This window comes from Balaenoptera ricei, chromosome 19 (genome assembly GCF_028023285.1).
Source record: "Balaenoptera ricei isolate mBalRic1 chromosome 19, mBalRic1.hap2, whole genome shotgun sequence".
NCBI lineage: Eukaryota > Metazoa > Chordata > Mammalia > Artiodactyla > Balaenopteridae > Balaenoptera > Balaenoptera ricei.
In genome coordinates, this window is record NC_082657.1 from 9962948 (window position 1) to 9974077 (window position 11130).

General features: G+C 48.7%; 1 long non-coding RNA gene across 1 annotated transcript; it reads left to right on the top strand.

Annotated features, from left to right (window-relative positions):
* The first annotated feature begins 368 nt into the window (after positions 1 to 368).
* On the top strand, positions 369 to 9783 carry LOC132353731 (uncharacterized). Its single transcript, XR_009499078.1, has 6 exons — positions 369 to 772; positions 1590 to 1711; positions 6594 to 6634; positions 6762 to 6843; positions 7672 to 7810; positions 8928 to 9783. It is a non-coding gene; the product is annotated as an uncharacterized LOC132353731 (long non-coding RNA).
* Positions 9784 to 11130: the final 1347 nt, after the last annotated feature.

An 11130-nucleotide genomic window follows, 5' to 3' on the forward strand; every position in this document is an offset into this window, starting at 1 on the left:
GTGAAGATTAGGATAGGGAAGGGGGAGGTAGATAATGGTCAGGGATGAAGAATGGAGGGGAAGCAGAGGATGCGGGGGACCAAGAGACAGGGGATCGGGGGGATGGAGGATTGGGGGTGCTGATTCGAGGCTGGTGACAGGTTGGGGGTAATACGGCAACGGCGGGGGCCGATCGTCCAGCCGGGGCTGCGCGGCGAGGCCCAGTTGAGCCCAGGCCCACCCCCAGCACACCCCCCCCCCCGCCCCGCGCTGCCTCCCCTTTCCGCTCCCCGGAAGCGCTGAGTCGTACTGCCTTATCTGGAGGCCGCTATTTCGGGCTCAGCTCCTAGCGCGAGGACTATTTTTAGCGGCGCTTGGGTAAAAATGGACGCGGAGCCGCGCGAGTTCCAGAGGCCGTGCGCGCTCCCTCGCGAGAACTGGGGGCCGGGGCCGCGCGCCTGAGTCACCTCCCACCCAACCGCCCCCCTTCGAGGAGCGCGGACACCCGCCCCCCCCGCAATCCGCACGAACTCTTGGGTTCCTGGACGCCTGGAAGCCAGCGCGGCTCAGAATATTCCAGGACTATCGGCACGCATCCACCCGGGCTCAAGCGGCTGAGGGCCGACTTTTGGGCAGAGGCGCCGCGCCCCCTGGTGGCTCCTGCGGGGATAGCAGGCAGGGGCTGGGCCAAGAGTTCACACCCCCCCAGACCCCCAACCTCCGCCACACACCCATTTTATAAATGAGGAAACTGAGGCCTGGAGAGGAACTGGATTGCATCATGAATTGCAAGGTACGCGCTTTCAGTTTCAGCTTGGACACTTCCCTTAATGGAGAACCCAGTACCTATCAGAAAACTAGGCACCCTTTATTTTTCTAAGCAGTATTTAGTCATTCAACAAGTATTTATCAAGGGCTTGCTGGGTGCTGGGAACACAGCAGTGAACAAGGCAGAAGAGAGATCCTTGCCCTCGTGGGGCTGACGTTCTAATGGGGGAGACAAACAGTAAATAAATAAGGTGATTTCAGATTGTGTTAAGCACTGTAAGGGAAATAAAATGGGAGGATATATTATAATAAAGGGGATCTTTTGGTAAGAGTAGTCAGGGAAGGCCTTTTTCTGAGGAGGTGACATTCTAAAATGACCTTCTGGTTTCATGCAGTCCCCTCACTCATCCCATTTCATAGACCTGGAGACAGAAGCCTGGAGAAGAACCAGTTGGGGACTGAGCTTGTACAGTGTAGATTGCATGAGCTTTCACTGCGTAATTGTTCAGTTCCAGTTTGGTCTCCTCCTGAGCCTGGGAGCTTATTTCCTCCCAGCATAGCCACTCATCATCAGTACAAGTAATACTGATTACTAGTTTTTAAATAATAGTTACCTTTCATCCAGCACCTGCTCTTTGCCTAGCAGTCTGCTAAATGTCTCACCTGCGTTAATTCATGGAATCCTCACCCTAACCCTTAGAAGTGAGGTAATATTCCCACGCCCCATTACCGTATGAGAAAATCTGTTTTCCAACCTTCCTTTCCTCCCAGCCACATGGGCATCTACAGTTTTGCCGGCCTTCTGCTTGTTCTTTGGGAAACCACCCCTTTCTCAATTTCAGTTCACCTGGCTGTCTTGGAGCTCACCCCATCCTCCGTTTCCAGGGAATGGCACGTGTCCTAGGCCCAGCCAATCAGAGTATTCCAGTTGGGCTGTCCGTTGACGACAGTGATTGGTTCAGAGGTGAGCATGTGACCCATTTAGGACAACGAATGATGGGACCATTGGCTAGGAGCACTTTCTTCCCTTTGGGGTGGCTAAGAGGGTGAGATGTGAGCCTAAAGGTGCTAGGGCTATCTTTGCTACCTCAAGGAAAGTCTTTCTGAGGAAAAAATCAGAGAAACATGAAACCCAGAGATGGGACAGTGACTTCATATCATCATTTGCGCTCCTGGATCAAGCTGTAACTGAAGCTGGTTTTACTCAACCTTCTGAACATGGGAGCCAATACATTTCCCTAAACCAGTTTGCATTTGAAACTGAGAGACTCCCGATTAATTCGCTTTCCCTCTCTATGCTCCCCCCACCAGGAACTGGTCCTGACACTTTCCACTGCCCGTAGTCCTTGGGAATGGGTCACTGTACCCCCGGAAGTACCCATTCATTACACACTGCCCCCATGGAGGCATGTACTGCTTGTATACATCTGTGCCCTCTACCCTCCACTGGGCAGGCACTCCTGTGGGGACTTTGGGTCTGCTCATCTTCCTGTCCCCAGGTACAGACCAGGATGAGAACCTGATACCAAGGCTACTGTCCTGGGCAGGACCACTTTCTGCTGTCATCACTGGCTGATGGTGAAGTTACCCTACTGCACCTTCCACTTTCTCCCCCTGTCAGGATTTCAGCCCTGTCTGAGCTCTGTCAGCCTCCCAGCCTCTTCTTCACCGTCTCTCCCGTGCTCCAGACCCATGTGTCTAGAAGCCTCTTGGATACCTTCCTCCGGTTGTCCCACAGACTTTCACCCTGACCTCAACAGCTTCCTCCTACACCTGTGCCTCCTTCTCCCAGGTCCCCAGCTCAGGCGTAGTCCCACATAGACCCTGTCTCCTGGACCAGAGTTCTGGGCGTCCTCCTGGTACCTTCCTCCCCTTACCTCCCATAACCCATCACTCATCTCCATTCTATCTTTTAAAGATTTTATATATTCTCCTTCCTCCCCCTCCTTACTCTGGTCCAGTTGCCTATTTGGTCCCTTTTCCCCACTTCATCCTTCATCTCTACACTCATTCCTGGTTTCCTGCCCCAGTTCTGCCCCTTCCCATCTAGAAGGATTTTGCTAAACCACAAACCTGCCCCTGTCAGGTCTCTCCCCTGCTCAGAGCCTGCTATGATTCCCCGGTGCTCTAGTGCTGTGACCTACAAGGCCTTCCGTGGCCTGCTGCCTTCTTCAACCCCATCTCTTGCCCCCCACCCCTTTCCCCAGGACACATTCACTCTGCCCTCTAACAATACTCAAACAGCTTGCCTTTCCCCAAATGCATTGTTCATGCTTCCCGACTTGAACATTCGGCTCCCTCTGCCCAAATACCTTTCCCATCCTTCTCCACCTAGTGACTGTTTTTCCATGCTTTGAGGTACAGCACACCATCCCCTCTGCTGAGAAACCTAGCGTGACTCCCTCCGACCTAAGCAGGGCCCCCGCCTCTCAAGAAACCTGGTCGCTGCTGTAGCTCATTCTCTGCCTGACCACACGTCAGGCCCTTTGCACGCAGGGTCTCACTGAGTTCCCCCAACAGCCCTCAGGGCACAGGGACAAACACTTCCAGTTTCTGGATGAAGAAACTGGGACTCATGGAAGGAATCACAGCTAGGGAGGGGACAGAGTCAGGATTTGAACTTGTGATCTCACGCAGCCTGGCTCATCCATGAGTACTTTATCTCTGTTTTGTAAGTTTTTATCTTATAACACTCTCGGTAGAGGCACACATGTATATAATTTATGAATAAAAAATATACTCCATATACCAAGTGGCCACAAAGTACTGCCTGGCACTGTGGTCTCTCTCGGTTAAGTAGCTTCTTCACCTGGGTCTGGTGGAGGCAGGGATTTGAGAGTGTCCTTTAAGGCCATATTTTTGACATGAGCATCAGTTGCTCTGTTTGAATATGCTTCTGACATGGATTGTTCCAGAATATCCCAAGAAATCCTGAGGCTCAGCAGCCTCGGAACAAATGGCGCTCCAGCATCTGATGTCCTCCCAGATGGAGAGACAGCAAATTCCATGGACCAGCACTGTCCACAAGAAATAGGACACTAGCCACATATTCAAGCTTAAATGCCCTAGTAGCCACACTAAAAAAAAAAAAAAGTCAAAAGAAACAGGTGAAAATAATTTGTTCCTGTATTTTATTTAACCAGATAGATGCAAAATATTATTTCATACGTACTCAATGTCAGCAGTTTTTTTTTTTATATAAATTTATTTATTTATGGCTGCGTTGGGCCTTCGTTGTGGTGCGCGGGCTTCTTATTGCGGTGGCTTCTCTTGTTGCGAAGCACGGGCTCTTGGCACGCGGGCTTCAGTAGTTGTGGCTCGTGGGCTCTAGAGCGCAGGCTCAGTAGTTGTGGCACACGGGCTTATGCTGCACGGCATGTGAGATCTTCCGGGACCAGGGCTCGAACCTATGTCCCCTGCGTTGGCAGGCAGATTCTTAACCACTGCGCCACCAGGGAAGTCCCTCAGGAGTTTTTAAAATGAGATAGTTACATTCTTTTTAATCACGCTAAGTTTATGAAATCTGGTGTGGATTTTACACTCATGACACATCTCATTTTGGACCAGCCATGTTTCAAGTGCTTAAAAGCCACGTGTAGCCAAGTGGCTGCCATATTGGACATCACAGCAGTAGACGGTGCCTGACCACGGATCTGGGAGTATGGCTTCCTCAAAGTCCAGCTTTAACATGGGACAGTGTGCCTCCAGGTGACAGCATGGCTTAAGGTCAGGATCCTAGACTCTGAGGCCAGACTGTGGGGTTCAAGCTCTGGAACTTCCAAACTGCCACTCCAGCCTCTCTGCACCTCAGTTTATTCTGCTATGAAAGGAGAATCACCAGCAAGACATCAGAGGGGTTTTTGTGAGGATTAAATGAGTTAATAGATATTTAAACACTTAGAACAGGGCACATATTAAGTGCTGTATGGGTGCTGATTTTTATTATTATTTGGCATTTTGTGAAAGAAAATCTCTCGACTCCACATTAACAGTTGAAGAATGAAAAACTCCCTTAAAGACTTCCCATCCTTGTGGAAGATGTCCAGAACATGGGGGACACATGGGACTTCTAACCGCCACATGTAGGACGCACAGACCACTCTGGGCTCTCAAGGGCAAACGCTTCAGCGTTCTCCACTGGAACGGATGTGTGCAATCACAGAGCTTTGGACACCTCCCATTCTAAACTCTGCTACGTATTGTCCTGTTCTCATTTTTCTGTTTTGATCTGTGTAGTGGGTTGAATGGTGTGCCCCTCCCCCTACTCAAGATAAGTCCACCTGAGACCTGTCAATGGGAACTTATTTGGAAAAAGAGTCTCTGCGGATATAATTAAGGTTAGGATCTCGAGATGATATCACCCTGGATTATCCAAGTGGGCCCTAAACCCAATGGCAAGTGTCCTTACAAGAGAAAGGCAGAGGGAGATTGGACACAGATAGGAGAAGAGATGGCCATGTGAAGATGGAGGGAGAGATGAGAGTGATGGGGCCACCCAGGAACACGTGGGGCCACCGGAAGCTGGAAGAGGCAAGGAACAATCTTCCCCGAGAAAATTCAGAGGGAGCGTGGCCCTGCTGATACCTTGCTTTAGGATTTCTGGCCTCCAGAATTGTGAGGGAATAAATTTCTGTTGTTTTAAGCCACGAAGTTTGCGGTAATTTGTTAGGCAGCCACAGGAAACAAATACAGTCTGTTTAGGGGCCTGTCTCCTTCCACCCTGAAGACAGAGTTTCTGTGGCTTTCAGCTGCTGTCTCACAGCAGGAAACAGGCTCAGAAAGAAGGCAGAGCCAGAACCAGAACTCAGGTCTCCAGAACCTCATTCCAGATCCAGGGAGTCACTGTGGAAACTCATAGGGTATTTTGCCTGTTAAAGAAATACAGAGTGACTATTGAATTTTCTTTTAAGGCAGTGGTTGAAAACACAAGCTTTTGTTGGAGTCCTGGTTTGTTTGCTTACTTGCTTTGTGGCCTTGGTCAAGAGACTAACCTCTCTGTGCCTCAGTTTCTCCTTCTATAAAATAGGGATAACAAGATAAGTCATCTCAGAAGGCTGTGATATGGAGTATATGAGAATTGATCAACTTTGCCATTTGACGTTGTCCTGGAAGTCTCTGCAAATGCTATAAGACAAGAAAAATGAGATGTAAAGATGGGAAGGCAAGACATAAAACTAACATTTGGATCATTTCAAAGGAAAACTAAGAGAATCAACAAACTTTTTGTGTGTTTTTGGCCACGCTGCCCGGCATGTGGGATCTTAGTTCCCTGACCAGGGATCGAACTCATGCCCCCTGCAGTGGAAGTGCAGAGTCCTAACCACTGGACTGCCAGGGAAGTCCCGCAACAGAATATTTTATTTTATTTTAATTATTTACTTTTTAAAAAGATTTTATTTAATTTTTTTAAACTTTAGCCATCTTAATGGATGTGAAGTAGTATCTCATTATAGGTTTTTTTAAAAAATTAATTTATTTTTTGGCTGCATTGGATCTTCGTTGCTGTGCGTGAGCTTTCTCTAGTTGCAGTGAGTGGGGGCTACTCTTTGTTGTGGTGCGCGGGCTTCTTATTGCAGTGGCTTCTTGTTGTGGAGCACGGGCTCTAGGTGCGCGGGCTTCAGTAGTTGTGGCATGTGGGCTCAGTAGTTGTGGCGCACGGGCTTAGTTGCTGCCTGGCATGCGGGATCTTCCCGGACCAGGGCTCGAACCCGTGTCCCCTGCATTGGCAGGTGGATTCTTAACCACTGCGCCACCAGGGAAGTCCCCCACTTTAATGTTTGGCTCAACAGAAGATAACTGGGTCTTCACCTCTGCTTGGGTGCTCAGTCTGTTGTGCTATTTTGCAGGTTGCATTGAACTCAGGAGAGAGTGAGAGTGAAAAAGGGAGGTAAGTGTCTTAGTATTATTATGATAATCATTTTGACCTCGGGGACCTCTTGAAAGAGTGCTGGGGAACCTCCCAAGGTTCTGTGGACTGCACTTTGAGAATCACTCCTTACCTTTGGGTTTTGTAGGGCCTATAGACAGTATCCTGGGAACTGAACACCTCTGGGGCCATGGGACCTGGTTCAAGAGACAGCTCTGACTACAAGCAAGGTATTCTCTGAGCCTCAATTTCTTCATCCCTAACATGGGGTTGGTGATGATGAAAATAATAAAAGTACCTCCCTCCTAAGGTTGTAGTGAGACCCATAGGAGATAACGCTCTGACTCACACCTGGCATGTAGCATACAATAAACATTTGCTATTATAGTTTGGGAAACATTTTATTTTATTACCAACACTTCTTATTCATGCAATTAACTTCTCCAGAGGCCTATCTTGTGCTGGGCAGTGCTGGGGACATGGTGATGAATGAGAAGGGCCTGGCCCTGCCCTCATGGGGTTCCCAGTCCAATGGGTCACAGAGTTTTCATTTGTGAGGGATTGCCCTTAGCACCAGGTCCCTTAGGAGCGGGAGTTCTTAAGACTGGGGAGGCAGGGAAAGGCATTCTAGGAAGTGGGAACAGCATGCAAGGAGCCATGGCAAGTGGAGAGGGGGACAGCTGTGGCCTGCTGGTTGGCCGGTTGTGTCCATTTCTCTGCCCCCAAGATGCCTCAGTCCTGTTGCTGGTGAGAAATACGTGTATATGTCTGGTTCATCTTTTTAATATTTATTTATTTATTTGGCTGCACCGGGTCTTAGTTGCGACACGCTGGAATCTTCTTTGCAGCATGAGAACTCTTAGTTGTGGCATGTGGGATCTAGTTCCCTGACCAGGGATCAAACCCGGGCCCCCTGCATTGGGAGCGCGGGGTCTTAGCCACTGGACAACCAGGGAAGTCCCCCAACCCCTCTTCTTGTGTAAAGTTAGTTCCTCAATTCTGGGCTCTTTTTTAGGGAAGTCCCACCTCTGATCTAACCTCAGTCTCTTGTGCTGCAGATCCTCCTTTTGCTGCATATCCATCCACAGTGCCCCGTGGAAACTTGGGACGTCCCAGCAGAAGAGGTGCCCGGGATGGGGCGTGGTCGGGTCCAGCGCCTCCACTGTCCCCCATCCGGAGGCCGCCGCTCGGGGCCGGGTGAGTCAGACCCCGGCGGCTCCCGCGTCATCCTGGCCGCTAGGCTCCGCGCTATTTCGGGCTCCGGGCGCTATAAATAGAGGCTCGTGGAGTAGAGCCGTTCCCCCTCCGCTCGGGCGCCCCTGCGTCCCTGGACCCGCCGCGATCGCCGGGCCGCGCGTCACCGCGGCTAAGTTTAGAGGCGGGTGGGGACGTCGGCCGGGTCACTGCGCCCCTCGGCCGCGCCCCGGCTTACAGAGCCTTCGGTCTGGCGGCAATCTGCCCCCCGCCCAGAGTCCCTCGGGTGGAATTAGGGGCGAAGTGTCCCCATATTCTCTATCCCCACCCCAATCCTTCGGAGGCGCAGAGGAAACTCGAAGTTGGGATTAGGGGAAGGTTTGGGAGTGGAGGAAGGTCTGGACTCGAGGAGTCGCCCGGGAACTTCGGTTGGGACTGGAATTTGAACTTGGAGCGTTTGGAAGAAGGACGGGGAAATAAGAGTACGGACAGCTGTTAGACTCGAACTCGCAACTCTGAGAGCCGGAAAGATGCGAATTCGGAACCCGAAGGTTAAATTTGGGAAGAGTGTAGGAATCAAACTTGGAAATATAATATATTACAGAGCCGAGGACAGCTTTTCTCCCCCTTAACTAACGTAAATAGGCTCAGAGTTACCTGAACCGCGCTCAGCGGGCCCTTTGCCGCACTTCTGCGATAGTGAAACGGGTCGGGAGAAACGAAAGGGCAGCCCGCCGCCTTCTCACGGGTCTTGCCCCGGGGTGGGTTCTGGCGCAGCAGTCCCCGGCGCCTCTACACCCCAAATCCTCTTGTGGGGCGCCATCGCCCCCTGGCGGAAAAGGCACGCTTTGCAGGTTTATTTGGTAATTCCCATTCCCCAACGGGAGAAAGTGAGTCCCACCCAGGCTGGCTTCCTTCTAGAAGCTCTCTCTGCCCTTGGATTCAGAGACACATTTTCATAGTCCTTCTCTATGTCACTGGGGCCTCAGTTCCTTCATCTGTCAAATGGACTATTGATATCTAAGGGGAGGGTTACTGTGAGGATTTAGCTCATAGTAAGCGATCTATCTGCTTTGATGGGTATATAGTTGATGGTAATATATGTATTTTTTATTTATAGAGCCCCTCTTCCTGTGACCGTGTGGCCCCCTCCCCCATCATCTACCGCACGTCATTGTTTTTTATCATCTCCAGAGCATGTATGACTGTCTAGAACTCTTATTTGTGGGTTTCTTTCTTATGGTCTGCCTCCCATGAGACCATCAGCACCACAGGGCAGGGACCTGGTCTGATTTGCTGCCAGCTGTGTCCCCAGTGCCTGCCACACCGTAGGTGCTCAATATGTAGTTATTCAAGGAATGAGTGAACCATGGATTTCAAGACGGGGCTCCGTGGTCCTATGGAATTCTCACCAGCTCAGCAGTTACAGATGGGAAAACTGAGGCTCCCAGTGGTGAAGTCGCTTGCTGGAGGATTCTGCTTCTGTTCTTTGTTCATTCATACAACATATGGTTCCGTAGCCCCTTCTTCTTTCTGGGCACTGTGCTACAGCAATGGCCACAACAGCTTCAGTCTCTGCTTGCCCAGGACTTGGTCAAGGGCTATTTTATTTTTATGACAAACCTGAATATTTCACCTACTGCATGCCAAGTAAAGATGTAGGGACTTTACACATAACTCATTTCATCTTCCTAATAGTTATGCTATTATTATCCCATTTTAGAGATGAGCAAACTGACGCACACAGAGAAACTGAGTTGCTGGCACCAGGTCACACTGCTAGTAAGTGATCCTGGGGAAAAATTACACCCAGCGATGAGACTGCTTATGAAGGAAAGAGAATCAGGGAGATGGTAGACTTCCCATTAGTGACCCAGATGGAGGACCAGTGTCTTCTAACTTTGCAAGAAAAATAACTAGGAACCCAGAATTTGAGATTCCATTTGTGAGGGTCAAATAAAGACATTTTCAGATGAGCAAGACTCAGAAATTTTCTATCCAGAATGTCCTCTGTAAAAGTTAGAGGAGAATGTACTCTAGCAAGAAGTAAAAATGAATTCAGAAGGAAGAAGTTTATAAAAAGTAACAGAAAATTGTTAAGGGTTGACTCGTGTCCCCCCAAAAGATATGTTGAGTCCTAACCCCCATTACTTCAGAATGTGACTTTATTTTGAAATAAGGTCTTTACAGAGACAAGTTAAAATGAGGTCATTATGGTGGTCCCTTATCCAATATAACTGGCGTCCTTGTAAAATGGGGAAATTTGGACACAGAGACGGACATGCACAGAGGAAAGACAGTGTGAAGACACACAGGGAGAAGATGGCCATCCACAAGCCAAGGAATGCCTGAGGCTACCAGAAGCTAAGAGAGAGGGCTGGAACAGATCCTTCCCTAGTGCATTCAGAGGGCGCATTGCTCTGTCAATACCTTGATTTTGGACTTCTAGCCTCCAGAACTGTGAGAATAGCTTTCTGTGGTTTAAGCCACTCAATTTTTGGTACTTCTTTACAGCAGCCCTAGGAAACTAATACCATGAACCAATTATATAAATAAAAATTAATTAGAAAAAATCTTTTACAGTAGGTCCCTAACAAAAGCCAAAGTCAATGGAGAGATAGAGACAGTATGTTCATGGGTATGAAAAAGATGTCAGTCTTCTTGTAATTAATCCATCAATTCAGTGCAATTCCAATCTCAATCTCAATAGGATTTTTCAGGGAACTAGAAAAGCAGCTGCTAAAATCCATCTAGAAGAGAAAATGGACAAGGATGGTAAAGACAGACTTGAAACTGAACAGAGGTGGGGGACTTGCCTCATGTGATATCAAAACATATCTAAATGAAATAATTAAACTGGCATGGAGGCAAGGGACAGATACAGAGATCAATGAAACATAATAGAAATGTCACAGATACACCTGTGTATACATGGGAATTTGGCACATGATAAAGGTGGAATATCAAAACCAGGGAAAGGACTGGCTTTTTTTTTTTTTTTTTTTTTTTTTGCTGCATGACTTGAGGGGTCTTAGTTCCCTGATCAGGGATGGAACCCGGGCCCCGGCAGTGAAAACACTGAGTTCTAACCACTGGACCTCCAGGGAGTTCCCAGGACTGGCTTTTAAAATAAATGGTATCCGGACAATTAGCTATATCCACCATAAATTCCTACCTTAGTACATTTTCAAAAATAAGTCTCATATGGATGAACGACAGAAACAAAATCAAAACTAGAAAAAGTATTAGAAGAAATGATAAACTATATTTATGACCTCGGGGTATGGCAAGCCTCTTAAACACACCAAAAGTCAGGATAGATT